The sequence below is a fragment of the Molossus molossus genome, unplaced genomic scaffold (genome assembly GCF_014108415.1).
Source record: "Molossus molossus isolate mMolMol1 unplaced genomic scaffold, mMolMol1.p scaffold_m16_p_4, whole genome shotgun sequence".
Taxonomy (NCBI): Eukaryota; Metazoa; Chordata; class Mammalia; order Chiroptera; family Molossidae; genus Molossus; species Molossus molossus.
Window position 1 is genome coordinate 117,028,404 of NW_023425377.1, and position 12,189 is coordinate 117,040,592.

The window sequence follows — 12,189 nt, forward strand, 5'->3', positions numbered from 1 at the left end:
GTCACTGACCAAATACTCATCGATGGAAAGAGTCAGTTATAGTTCACTGATAAATCTAGTTATATGTCATGTAACATACGTCAATACAAACATAAATGGTGATGTCACTGAATATATTAAAGGACTTACATGTTGAAAATACTTTATTTAGCTTGACTGTGTTTCTCTACCAAAATATAAAAAGTAGCATTTGCATTTCCCTTTGAGAAAAACATAATCATACATTTTGATATAAAATTGCTTCTTCTGCATGAAAAGGGTAGAGAATGGTACATGTAACATCAACAAATATTTCAGGCTTTGACTGGACGTTCGGTGCCAACCAGGTTAGTGTAAAAAGAAGAAAAAAAAATGAATTTTTAAAAAGTTGCTTGCAGTTTAAATAACTTGCTTTGAGAGCGTGGCAGAAACATTCATAGGAAGAAAATTAATCTTCGCTGGATCAAAACCACATCTTGATTGGCCCCTTTGGTGATAAAAGGCAAGGCACCTTTGCTGTTATCTTCTTGGGAGATATTGAGATACGTAAGAATTAAATTGCCCTGTAAAATATGTAAGAGAGATTTTGTGCTTGGCAGCTGATGCTTTACAAATGGAATAGGTACCTGGGAAAAAGCATGGCAGGAAGGCAGGGCGTGTGGCTGGGCAGGTTGAATGCCATGTTGGCGGACCACTGAGCCTCCCTCCATCCTTCCCTCACGGCACAACCACTGAGGCTTCGGAAACAATGATACACAGCTTTGCGTTTGTTGCCATTTTTTTACCTGTGTTGTAATTACCTTCCTTCCCTGTCAAACTTCAGTAAGGTGTAGCACATCCACAACACTTCTCAATGACGCTTTGGCCAGTGAAGGGGGTGGGAAAGCAGGCCGGTAGGTTCCATTTGTGTTTGAAAGGTTACCCAACCTTTCATTTCCCAACCCCCAAGAAGTTACCTAACACATCTTTCTAGGGGTCCACAACGACCCCACCCCTGCGTGAAGGAGACAAAGAGAAACTTTGCCCCTTTTTCCTTTTCATCATCATTACAAGATGCGAATGAAAGGGTTAGTTACCTTTCAAAAGGTAAAGGTAAAAGCTTGCAAAAGGTGGAAACTATGAAAAATGTGTTGCTTACATGACCTTTGCTCAGCCTTCTGTTGGGTAAGAATCATGGGATTATCTGCAAGACAATGAATCACCCAGCAGGTGCAGGATGACACCAGACCAGTCCAACTGCCAAGTGGACAATGGGCCAGGCAGAGTACGTCAGCAGGAACTGCCTGAAGCTAGAAGTAGAGTATGTAACCTACACCGCAACTATTATTTGAGGCTGACCCTTTTTTAGGGGTTCAACCCGTCTCTACCCAGGCATATGCAAAAAAAATCGCTTTGTGCTACATTGGTCTTGCATTGTGGATGTGATCTCCTGCCGGCTCAGACCTTTTAGTGTTCAGCAACAGTAAGAATGGAGTCTACCATCATTACTCAGGGAAATGATGGACAGTTTATCAACTGTTTAGGAAACAGTAAGACGTACCTTCCTTCTCAGGATCAATGAACCCTTTCACCAAAATATATAGAAAGTATGAGGGATGGGTTTTTCCAAAATCTGAGACAGCTTCTATAGGGAGTAGCAATTTTTAATAATTCATGATGACTTAGTATTATACCATTGCAGAACCACCTTTTAAATTTTTCTAGTAAAAAAATACGTAGAGAAAATTGGAGCAGCTTTAAGAGAGGAGAAAACTTTCCAAAATTTTTTGTGCAAAAGAGTATATTTATGTGATGAGTTGGATAATATATCTGCAGTTAAATTACAGCCATGCATATGCTTCTTAATAATTTAAAAGTAGAATATACATTAGAAAGTGCTGGATTTTAAGAGACATTTGGGAGAAATACGATAATATATTTTCAAAAACCCAGGTCAGGCATGGCCTTAATGATTATCATGCACTCTCAATTTAGGCTTTCAGATAATGAATCACTTTAAACCATTTTATGTGCTGAAATAACATGGCTTTTTTATGACATAATTATTGGACATGGTGAGGTAAGGCCGCGGTGCCCGTTCATAGCTCTCAGGTGCATAGTAGCTGGCGGTTCTGTACAGCAGCTCGAACTAGAACACATGATACACCCCTTTTATCTTGTCAGTGGAGGTTTTATTTGCAAAAGTCAGAGGGAATATAAGAGAGCTTTGGTAGCAACATGAGGAATTATCAATGATCAGGTTTATCGATCTGTGCATATCATAATGATAATTTGAAATATAAGCATTCAAATCCAGTGATTTTAAAGTATCCTTCTACAAATAAGAGAGAGCTATTTTATAGAATATAAATAAGAAGGTAGCATTAGCTGAGCTGATTAAAATTATTTTAATAAGTGTAGAGAATATGTATCTAACAACTCTCCCAATTGAATGAATGAATGCTGGTTATGGAAAAATACCTTTATCTTCAGGTACCCACCACTATTCATTTTAACAGTGCAATAATTGAGATTGGTGTTTTACTGCAGTGTTTCCTAGTTACATATAGATTTCACAGTGAACACTAAATAATTGGATGGAATATTTAGAAGTTGATGCATTTCCCCCCACATGTTCTTTTAAAAATCTTCTTTCACTTTAATTTATTAGTGATTATAGTTAACTGATATGCATGGAACAAGGAGTGACCAAGCAGAATGCATTATTTAAGGATACATATCAATAGGAATGAAAACTGAAACAGAAACCAATTCCCAGTACAAGGAATATCTAAGAAGAAAAGAAAAACCCTTCAAAATTCCTTGAGGGTTATTCTGTGTGTGATCTAAATAGCATAGTGTGCCCAGCCAGTGTAGCTCAGTGGCTGAGCATCGACCCATGCACCAAAAGGTCACCAGTTCGATTCCCAGACAGGGCACATAGCCCGGTATAGGCCAAATTTCCAGTGGGGGGCATGCAGGAGTCAGCCAATTGATGTTCTCTCTCAACGATGTTTCTGTCTCTCTCTCTCCCTCTCCTTTCCTCTCTCTCTAAAATCAATACAGGAAAAAAAAATTCATTTAAATAGCATAGTGAGTGTTGTTCAACCTAGGAAATAGTATTCCTTTGCATTGATTGATCAGTCTCACTAAGAATTAAAGTAGATCATTGTGAAACAGAAAGATGATATGGTTAATAACTCTAAACCAAATTTTATTAAATTCAAAAGGTATCAAAAATCTAAAGGTTTAGGGAAAGTTATTAACACTTTCCTAAAATAAACTTTGGGTTTATGCTAATTCTATCAGCTATTTTCCTTCTTTTTTTTTGCATGTAGGTAATTTTCACAGCTGTTTTATTTATAAATGCGTCATATACTGTACTCACCAATACATTTTATAATAAATGACTCAACAATCCACCAATAACTATAGTAATTAAAATGAGGATAAAATTAGATGATTTCACAAAGTGGTGATATATAACTATAAGTATTTTTTCTGTGTGTTAAAATAATAAACTATAATACTGTTCACAAATATTGCATTCAGGGCTTATGGTTTAACATATTTTTATCTTTGTCTTTGTAGAAATGGTTGAAAGTTACTGAGCCAGTGTGGCTCAGTGGGTTGAGCGTCATCCCATGGACTGAGAGGTACCGGTTTGGCTCCCGGTGGTCAGGGCACATGCCTGGGTTGCAGGCTTGATCTCAGTGCATCAGGCAGCTAATCAATCTCTCTCTCACATCAATGTTTCTCTCTCTCCCTTCCTTTCCAAAAAAAATCAATAACAATATATTTTAAAACAATGGTTGAAAGTCATTCACTCCTACCTATTTACTGCAGGAAACCATATTAACCCGAAGGGAAGTAGTTATGGTGGCTGAAGCAATGTTCCCAAGTGAGCAGAGTCAGGGCGGCAGTAACGCTGAGAACAAAAGCAGGAAAAGCATTGGGGTGGGGAGAGGCGGAGCTGTGTGCAGCACAGGGTATGAGAAAGGAAACAGGCGGAGATGAGAGGAGATCAAGGACAAGACTTTGAAATGTACTGACAGGCAAACATTAGTGGTCAATGGGCAATAACATTTTCAGATGGGGGTTCTCCCAGTCTTAAGGGCATTGATTTTTGTATTTTTATTACAGGACAAAAGACACCAAAACTATGTCACCTGCACTTAGGTCATTTAAATATTCACACTTGGCTTGAAGAAAATAAAAATTAATGGCAGGCATTATTCCACCTGGTTCTTAAATCATTCTTTAGTCAAAAATTATGTGATTAGGAATGTGCTCAATTCTTTCAGGCTATATATTTTTTAGCATCGGCCTTGATGAACACATGCATTTTTCTGTAAGCCTATTCCTTTATTTCTAGGCTGTTACTAATTTTTCTCAAGTGTTAAAAGGTTGTTTTTGACTATTTTTTGTTGTCAGATTATTTGAGTCAAGTTTTAATGTCTAAATATATTAACGACCACTGGCAACAACCCACACACTAAGATGACCTACATTCCATGTAATGTATATTACACTGAATACCATAGCTATATTAACTTGTGCTATCAGATGAATATTTTTCCGAATTTCTTAGAATATGGCTTCTCTTTTCTCTGCATATATTTTAAATTTTAAAATAAATATCACAGGTCTAAAGCTTAACAGTTGTGCTTAGTTTTAGACCCAAGCTTTCACAAGTGAATCCAATTCTACAATATATATGTACGGCAATCAAATGAATGTAGTTTATATATTACTCTTTCTTTTTATGATACCATCACAGAGTAATTGTCAGTTGTCCAATAAACAGCCTGTCCTAGAATGGCACAGTCACATAACATTTAGTTTCATAGTGGGTTAGAATTTGGGAAGTTCCTTCTCTTACTTTAGTGACTATGTAAGGAATAAAAGTAGTTATTAAAAATTACTTAAGATTCATTTAGAAGCAAACATGCTCTAGTATTCCAGCAGGTATTTTTATTAGTATTTCTTTAAAATTTTAGAGGAATTTCAAGTGAGTTATCAAAAACAACTGCTATTCTGTTCTATTTATTATGTGCTTGAAACTGTGCTTTTTCGGTTCTAAACAACCAAAATAAAATGTAGAAGAAATAAATGAGATGTCGATGCTAATAAACAGCTTTAAAGTCTTCTACAATATTCTGTTTCAAATATTTGTTTTTATCAAGAAACCCTTTTACTTCTTTGGAAGCATACTGAGTGTCAAGTATGTTTAATATTTCCCAACACATAATTAATTATTTTTATTTTGAGACAATATTCTCTCTGTTTTTAATAAATAATAACGTTCCAGCAATAACATCTCTGTTGTGTCTAGAGAGTAATTGGTCTACACGGAAATGTTTCATTTATTATTATTGAAAAACCTGCTTTGGTATAATTATTGGCAACCACAGAACGTTTTGACTTAAACTAGCACAAGAGAGAAATGTTTAGCGTTCTCTGGTGCTCTGTCAGCTACATTTAGAGGATGTAATCACTTCTGTGCAATATCCTGTCATCAGAACCCTCCTCCTTCGGAGTAAAACAAGGCCTGGGGAAGAGTACCCTACTCTCCAATCATCTGATCTGGACGTTTCCCCCTTAAAGCAGGCACAAAACAGCTGCTTTGCCATTGCTACAGAGTTTCAGTGAGAACAAAACGAGGTAACAGATACAGATGTCTAATCTGCAGCTAATATATGTCTATAGAAGATAAGAATATCTTGTGTAGAAAGCCTATTTCCTCGAGATTCCAATTATGGGTAATAGGACAAAATTCTTCTTCCTCCTTGAGCATTTCTCTGCAGCTTACTATTTACAAAATTATCGATTTTCTTAATATCTAATGTTCCTTCTAATTAGGAAACTATGTATTGGTATAGCAGCTATTTCCGTGTGTATGCAATCAGCATAAATTTTATCTGAGTTATTTCTCATTAAAAGGTACCTAACTATTTATTCTCATATACATGCACATATAAAATATGAATATTTCCAACTTAAATTAGGTGTGATAAAACAACAACAACAACAAAAAACAACAAGGTTACTAGATATGTATCCTCCTAACTTACTGATCTTATTAGACAGGTTATAAAGTTTAGACAATCCCATGGTGTTCAATCTGGGTTTAAAAGGGGATTATTGAGCTTCTGTCATGAAAACTGCTTACATGGTAATACACTTATTGACTTGATCTGAAATTGCAAAATGACTGTCCTTTATAACAGTGTATCACAAGACCCACAATCTCCCTTTGGAGATTTGCACTGTGCTGCCATTATGGCCAAATAGAAATGTCAAAAGTTTTTAGAAATGTGAAACAGAATAAATTAAACTAGCCTTTCAATGAACTGTTGCTTCAAAGTTTGTCCTGAAATGTCCTGAGAATTTTTGCACAGCAGTGTGTGTGACATGATTGTCCTAAGAATGGAAAGCATTTGCTTTTCACCATTTTTTTTACATCTATAAAAGTTAGAATATAACATTTCTAATGTAGAACTTTTACTGCTAGACTTCCGATGTTACTTTGTAGCCTGTAAGATCAATGTGTACAGATTTAGGAAATTTAGGAAGAAAATAAAAGGAGAATATAGAAATAGAAAATATTTTTTTAAATAAAAACCTGTCAAATTTAGTATTCATGAGTAATTGTTAGCTGGTTAATACGTTAAAGGGATTATCACTCATGGGTCGTTACTTAAACTTTTTTTTTTCTTTTAATTTGGTTTCAGTCCTGAAAAGATTATTTCCACATGAAATGTGCATATTTCATCCTTACCCTGCATGAAATTACAGCTACCATTAGGGGTGGGTGAGCTACTTTCCAGAAAATTAGCTTAAAACTAAGCCTTCTTCCAAAACACAGCAATATAATCTTAATAATTTCAGAAGAAACAGTCAAATAAACTCAGATAGCAATGATTATTTCGGGAACACATTTTACTGGTTGGGCCAAAGCCGAGGACGGGTCTTCCGTGAGGGAGGACGGGCCTGTTCTTCCCTCCAGTCCACCGGGAACCGGTCTCGTGCAGGCTCCTTGCAGGGCGGGAGCAGGGAGCACGTGCACGTTCTCTGCCACGTACAAGATTTAGACCCAGAAATGTGGTAGAAGGAACTGAAGGTTTGCAGGGTAGGGCCGTGAGACCTCTGAGTAAGAAAAATCTGGAAAGAGACGCCAGTACTAGCAATGCACTCGAGAGACGAAACGAGAGCGCCCTGAAGGAGTTTACCCTGTGTCTGCTCTTGGGTCTTTAGGACCCCAAACTGGAAAGACACACGGATACAGAACAAAACTATATGTGGATGGATGGATAGATAGATAGATAGATAGATAGATAGATAGATAGATAGATAGATAGATAGATAGATAGATAGATAGATAGATAGATAGATAGAGATATATATATATAGATATAGATATATGGAATATATATGTATAGATATAGATATACGGAATATATATATATGGAATATATATATAAATAAAGGTTGGTTTGCAAAAATGCATCAGTTTTGTTATTTTTGTGTTATTGCAGGTTGTAGGCAAGACTTCTATGGACCCTTATATAGACTAGAATACAATAAACATCTTTTTATTATTTTACTGAATACAATCCAGAAGGAAAGGAGTGTGCTCTCCTCACTTTGCCTGCATTGTTATGCACAGCGGCATCAGGGTACTGAAACAGCTTGTCTGCTGTCTGAATTGCAGCTCAGTTTGTAGGGGCAGATCTGTGGTTGCCTCAAGGATGCCCCTGCAGGGCTCCAGCCAAGCTATCAGGAGGTCTGCAGATTCATGCCTGATGCAAGGAATTGGGAAATGCAGAGTAGCACGCATGGGAAATGAGACCAGCAAAGCAGGCATGGACAGGAGTAAATTAATTATTCTTTGGGTATCCCCAGTTCTACATGGGAATGGAAACTTGGGAAACGTCCAAAATCAAGAGTCAATAGGTTGGGGACAACAGCTACAATTTGGGAGTCATACTAATGTGAACATTTTTATGCTTAAGGTTGCCTAAAACTTCAGTCATTTGAAACATATTTCTTTGTTTCTACAAAGATTAATTTCACAGATTATAAAAGTGAAATATGTAAGAAATTTTCCAAAATGATCTTCTGTGTGATATATAGAAATCTTGTCACCTCTATCACGAAAAACATTTTGAAGAATATACATGCTTAATACAGATTAATCTATTAATGTTTCTACATGAAGGCTAATTCAAAATATTTGTATGAATGTAGTTGATTCTATAACAATGCTAGATCTTGTAACAAGCAAAACCTTAAATTTCAACTATTTGAACACAATTTATTTTTCGCTACATAACAGTCCAATCTCTCCATGGCAGGAGGATGTCTTTTCATGTAATGACTCGAGGACTCAGACTCCTGATTTTCCAAGTCCTCGGTACTCAGGTGGGCAGAGATCATGGAAAAGGCATCCTTGTTTCATAAGTCCCAAGGCTGGAAACGTTACACACCTCACTCACACACCATTGCTGAGAGCTAGACCCTCTAGATTTGAAAGACAAACCCAATGCTTAGGGAGGGACAAAAAATTCTATTCTATGGAAGAAGAAATATCAATCTTTGTGGATTGCTGACCATCTTTGAATGATTATATAGTGTTTTATTACTACAACATATTTACACATATATTACTTTATTTGATTCTTAAGATAAGACTGAAGCAGACTTAGAGAGTCAGACATTTAGTAAAGAGTAGGCCTAGAATGAAAGTTTTCATGTTAACCCACCATAGAGTATTTTCTATTACAGATATTTAACTTAATAAAACTCTTGTGAAAGACCTTATTTTTCTTCATGGCATGTCTATCCTTAACATAAGCTATAATTTTTCAATGTTCAAGAACTAAATTTCAAGTGCATATTAATGCGTATTTTTGCATTAATGCTTTCTGTTTAAAAGCTAATGGAATTAAACTAATTAACACCTCCCCCAAATCATTATAAAGGGTGCTAATTAGAATAATGACATTTGTAAAAAAAAAAAAAATGTGTTTCATATAATGGCTAAAATAAGAATAGTGTAGGCAGGTGGTTTTAAAAGCATTTGACTGTAGCTCAATCTATGCTTAAATGTAACATATACATGTCACTAACTATATAACTTTAAAAAAGATTACTGAACTCTTTTAGTCATATTCTAAGCAGAAACTACCCACTCTTCTGAATTTTATTAAAGTACATCATGCCACTTGTGGTGTGAGAAAATGGGGAAAGTCATATAGTATGAACACCCCAGACTATATTTTCCACTTGCCACAGAATAGTAAGTATTAAAATAGATCTGAAACCTAATGCCTGTGAAATCATTTATTTCCCTCTGATAGTCCCTTGCCTTCTGCTCCATCTATCAGTCAAGCCCATTTTTCTGTTAGTATAAACACTTCACAGTGACACTGTCAATTATTCTTGATCTGTTATCTATTATTAGTCTTCGCAAGCCTTAGAATGCCGGCAGATCACAGTCTTGTCTATCATGTATATTTTGAGAAGTCTTTCCTTATATGAAGAACAATTCTCATTTATAAATTTAGCATGAGGATATGAAAAAGACTACAAGAAGTAATGTTATGCCCTTCCATGTTATAAAGTTAAATAAATATTTAGACTTGAAAACATTTACCCCGTAAGAAATTCTCCTGGTTACTAAACATTCAGCGAATCGAGTCATTACAGAACATTTTCAGTGTGCAGGGACTTCAATAAGTATACACTCATCAAAGACATAGAAGACATGGTCAGTAGCCTTGAGGAGGTTATAATCTGGAAATAAGAGTGGAGGCATGGGCATTAAATGATTTCCCAACTCTCAGCAAATTTCAAGTATACTAATATACAGCATGGTGACTTTAGCTGACAGGGCGGTATTGCAATGCAGTTCTGAGAGTCAGCACAGCTTTGGGGGAACTTTGAGTCAAAGTCCCCCAGGATCAGATGACTCCAGTGTTGTTAGGAATAGGAGAACCTTAAGTAGTCTTGCCATGCTTAGTCCCTGGGTGGGAACAGCTAATCAGAAAGGTGGTTTTATGGGAAATCTGGTGTGTTTCATAGCTGCATGGCTGAAGTCTTCACTCAGTAATGTCCCCTGCAATCAAAAATGAAGAGGTAGAGTCTAGTGGCCACCATGCAGTGTATACTTTTTAACATATCTATAAATATTTTTTGTCACTGAGAGTAATTGATCGTTTTCCAGACTATACATACGTCATCTCAAGTCATTCTGTGTAACTCCACCAATTTTTGAAATGTCAAGTGATGGAACAATTTGGTGTTTGTAGTAGAAAGAACTAAAAATTAGCAATGATAAGCATGATTTGGGAGTAATTTGTCAACTTACATTGTTATTTTCCTTTACCCTTTTTATTGCATGATCATGCTGCAACTGTTTTGCAGTGAGATCTGCTATTCAGCATACTCAGGGCCTATTTAATAACGCATGTTATTCATCTCAAATTCGATGTTTCTTTGACTAGTTTGATAAATCACCCTGTGGATTTGTTTAAACCTCATATTGCATGCACTTTTTCTTTACATCCCCTTGATGTTTTGATAATCTCCATTTTGTGTGTTTCCTGGCTATATTTTATAAAAATACATTATTATTACAACTGAAAACTTATAAAATGTGTTTTGCATGGTTCATCACATTTGGTATTTGCTTCTCAAAGGAGACAAATTAAGACATGGCACGGCTGAGCTTAATCAGACAATATGCTGATTTATTTTCAGACTTTTAACCTTCTAATTGTTGCTCCAAATTATCATTTCAGAATAAAACTTATATCACATGATGATGTCTGCACACAGATAATGTATTGGCAACCATTGATGCCATGTTATTCATGTTAATATATCTATCACTGTAGTCAGGACTTGCTTCTTTTTTATTTCTTTGTCCCTAATTGCTACTCTTTTGTCTTGGATCCTTGTAAAAAAAAAAATCTTTTTAAAAGTTTATTGAATCATTGAACAAATTATGTCTTACAGAAGTACCTATTGATAAAATATAGATGAGGTTGAAAAAAATACTAAAGTGAATGGAAAAACGATTCATTAAAAATTTTAACAGGTTGCCTATGAACAGTGAGTCTGCTTTTACTTAAAAAAAAAAAATACTAGATTCAGACTTAAGTAAATTTCAAAGAAATATTGGGAGATAGAGAAAAAATGTCTATTAGACAGGTTTTGTCCATTTACTGCAAAAAAAAAAGTCTTTTACTCAGTTTCTTTAAGAATAATCTTGGGATAGACAACATTGTGAGTCAGTGGATCAGACGATAGGGGGTGAATGTACTCCAATGGTTGCTAAGGTGGTGAGGGCCTAACCTTCTCAAGACCTTGGAGCTAAGAGTGAGGAGTTTTAAATTGGATTCAAAATTGTATTATATGATTCAGTATAGGCATGGAAACTATCAACTCAAAAAGTATTTTTTTCCTTTTTCTTCTTTTCTGTTCTTCTCACCTTAGCACCCTCTGGGATTGGTCACAGAAATATCAAAATATCTGGAATCATTCATCTGGCTTTCTGCTTTCTGAGCTACCACATAAAGAAAAAAAAATCAATAAAGGTGTTGCCTGCATCTTGTAACTATGCTTTGCACTCTTTCGGGGTATTTTGTTCTCTGTCAGTCACCAGGGATCTTCTAGCTCTTGGAAATCTGATATTCCAACCACTTCCCACTCAGTCCAAATTACTCCTAGGCTAATCCTTTTTATATTTAAAACCTCCCATTTCTTGAATTTGCAAATGTATTTAGGTGTCAAAAACTTTTCATAAATTTGTATGTGGTTCTTATTTTAAAAATCTATAAACAATGGAAGATTTTTTTAGAAATGGGTTTCTGGGGTTACTATGTAGCAAATATGTGTGATGCAAGAGAAATGCTGCATTTTATACTGTTAATTTACACATTTGCAAGTTTTGATGCTTAAAACAAGTTGAATATATTTTTAGCTTCATTCTAAGACATGCATTAGTTACTTTATTATTTTTATTATCTTTCAGAAAACAATACTGCTGTTTAATTTGGGATTTTCTAAGAATTAAGATAAATAATTTCCTCTTTTCAGTTGACATTTAAACAGAACTAATATCTTTCCCTAGAAGTAGATATGTAACATTTTATCAGTTATATTTGATTTGTGGTCCTTCCCCACAACTGTATTCTATGTAATAGTATTCATAGGCAAGCATTT